This window comes from Belonocnema kinseyi, chromosome 4, assembly GCF_010883055.1.
Source record: "Belonocnema kinseyi isolate 2016_QV_RU_SX_M_011 chromosome 4, B_treatae_v1, whole genome shotgun sequence".
Classification (NCBI taxonomy): domain Eukaryota; kingdom Metazoa; phylum Arthropoda; class Insecta; order Hymenoptera; family Cynipidae; genus Belonocnema; species Belonocnema kinseyi.
In genome coordinates this window covers 121,724,845-121,728,185 of record NC_046660.1, presented here as the reverse complement: position 1 = coordinate 121,728,185, position 3,341 = coordinate 121,724,845, and positions in this window count along the sequence as shown.

The window sequence follows — 3,341 nt, the reverse complement described above, 5'->3', positions numbered from 1 at the left end:
TAGTTTTAAATTATTTGCAATATAATTTGATCTCTGATACCTTTTTCTATTCAAATTACTGATTCTTTATTGCATAGAAAAGTTATTATCAATTATTTATTTTTAAATTAAGCTAGAAGAAATTTCTTTAATTTGATGTTTAAAATTTTGGCGCGTTATTCACGCATTTCAAGAATTTATGTGCTACATAAGGGTGCTTGCATGCCTCTGCAAGCAGGCGGCATACATGCAGAAAACCCATAAGAGTGACAGAGATGGGGATCATTTCCTATCTCTCTCACTCTTATCGGGTTTTTGCATGCAGGCTGCTTGCTTGCAGAGAAATGAAAACACCCTAAGTTCCTGAGGAAATAAATATGTTGTCACCTAGATACGTTTAGTTGATTCATAATCTCACTTAAATAGCGATTTAGACCAAGTGACCGTAGAGTAGACGTAAATTTGATGACTTTATTGATATACTATTAGATTTCTATACAGCATTACCGCGTGAGGAAAACCAGAAGGTGCTTATTGCTTACCTGCCCCTACTCAATTCCTATTTATACTTGAAGCATTAACCGTTTTTCTTCTATGTTAAAATAAAAAATGTAGCAGTATTAGTGTTATTCAAGAAATGCGGCTGGTCTCGATTAAGTTCAAGCCAATTTTTTCATTTTTAAAGATTAAAATTTTATTTTTCTCAAAAACGACGCAAAATGTGGCTATCAGCTTTTGGTTTAAAATACGTTCTTCCTGAAATATATTATAAAATGATATCCTTACTAGTTGCGAGACTAGTTATTTGTTTCCTGTATTTTAACTAATTTTTCCATACAAATAAAATATGTGGATAGATCAAAATATACTACAATTATTGTATATGTATTTCAACAAACCGCAACATTCCATTTTTTAAATGTTTGTTTTTAGTTAAATGACAACGTAAAAAAAACATGTTCCATGAGAATATTAAGGTTCTCGAACTTAAAGTAAAGGAAAATTGTGTTTTACTTCTAAAAATGAAGAAACATAATTTTTAACGATTGAAAATCTCATTTTCTCGAAACGACGGAAAATATGAATAGTAGTTCATAAACTTATACTTTAGTAGTTCTACTTCCTGAAATATATAAAAGTATACCCTTACCAGATATTTATATTGTGAGTTTTAACCAATTCTTCGAAAAAAAAAGAAAATTGATAAAAATAGAATAAAATCGCATTTATATACTGAAAAAAAATTGTTCTTGAATCAAGTAAATCGCAGGTACGAATGGGGACGATAGAATATGAGTGTGTTCCAAATAAATAAGTACTTCCTACCGTATGCTTGGAACAAGCGTACATTTTTTTAATCTAAGAAAATGTATTCGTAGATAGAATATCGCATTTTATTATTCTAAAACTTTATTGTGTTACTTCATGTAGAGATGTATTCAAATGCAGAACATAGTTTACTTCCAAGAAATCATTTCTGATACACTTCAAGAATATATTTTCTTAATCTAAGAATATGTAGTATCGGAGCAATAGACTAGTGCCTCAACTGAACACTATTTCTCAACGAAAAAAAATGCTTTTCGAAATTATTGTTATATAATCTTAATTTCTTAAAGTATTAAAATAGGTAATTTGCGCACACTGTTCCTTATACATATGATCGTGCGCCTAGATGCTTTGAAAAATCGCACTCGCCAAGGAGTGAACCTTATACCTAAACTACCTAAAAAACACGTGTGTCCTAACCGCGCGCTCTACCGACTTTGCTATCGAAGCAATTGGATTTCGGTAACAAAATCTTGGGTAAGAATTTCGAGGCAGGGTCGTACCAAGTCATATAGTGAGCTTCAACCAACTTAAAACTGAAGGTTGTTGAACTCAACTTTAATATACCATTTTTTATTTAGAAAAATTTTAGAATTGAATTTTCCTTATTTCAAGAAAGGCTCGATACTTTTTTTAAAAATATATTTAAAAATCTTATAAAATATCTAAAAGTAATTAACAATAAACAAAAAATCTCCCTAATATGCGCAGTTTTCAATTTATCCAACTCTTTCATTGTATATAATACTCTTTTACCCATTTTTTAATGCAAAATAACTTTTCTTAAATAATAATTTAAAATATGTGAAAAGCGAAGTAAGGGCCGATTCCACCATCTGTGATTAAATTCTAATCATTGATTAACTTAGGTTAATCAGCAGATTGCGTTCCATTAATTTTTAAAACATGATTAAAGAAGTCTAATCGTCGATTAACTTTACCGGCCATTTGTGGCTGGTTAGCGAGTTAATCAGCGATTAAAGGGATTCAACATAACCTCAAAGTTAAAGTTCAAGTATAGTGTGAAATATTGATCGAATTTATAACGATATCTTGTACTCACACAACTTATATTCAATTTCAGTCGATAACTAATTCCTGCAAATTTATTTGGAAACGATGTGCATAAACAAAAACACGTCACCGCTCGTCGTTCGTGAGCAGACGAGGTACATTTTTCGCGTGAATACAAGTTAGAAATCAGCTAATCAGAATCACCATTACAACAGAAACACGCAGAAACTAGACTTATTGCGAACAGAACATACGGTTGGCTAACCAGAGGTTAAAAATTCATGGTGGAACGCGTAACAAGATAATTGTGATTAAAACGCTGATTAAAAGATAATCATGATTAGCTAATCATGGATTTAATTACAGCTGGTGGAATGGGCCCTAAGTTTCACTTATTTAACGAGGCATTTAATATTTTTTGTTTTTGAATATTTAAAACGCTTAAGAACGACCCAAAGATAATAAATAATAAAGAAAAGTTGCAGGTACAAAAATGCTCTAATAACATCAATGACAAAACATAATGTTCTGCTATATGAAAATTTTCATAAAGCGCACAGTTTTCAGTTTATCGAATTCTTTTATCATACCCTTTTTAAAAAAAGATTTGAATATGGAATTGCTTTCCTAAAAAAAAAACAATTTAAAATATGCAAAAAATAATTGAACTTCACTTATTATACAAAGGGCTTAATACTTTTTTCTTTACAAATTTAATCCGTCTAAAAACTATCTATAGCGTATAAAAAATAAAGAACTTTTAAGTTGAAAAACGCTTTAATAACCTCAGTGACAAATAAATATTTTCTGATTTTTAAAAACCTTTGTAAAACGCACAGTTTTCGATTTATAAAATTCTTTTATAATACATTTTAACTCAGTCTTGAATTTAAAATAACAATTCCTAAAAAATAATTGAAAATGTGTAGAAGAAATTGATCGCTTGTTTAAATATTACCTATTTAAAAAAGTGCTCGATACTTTTTTTAAATTTTAAATATAAAATACTTCGAAATCAG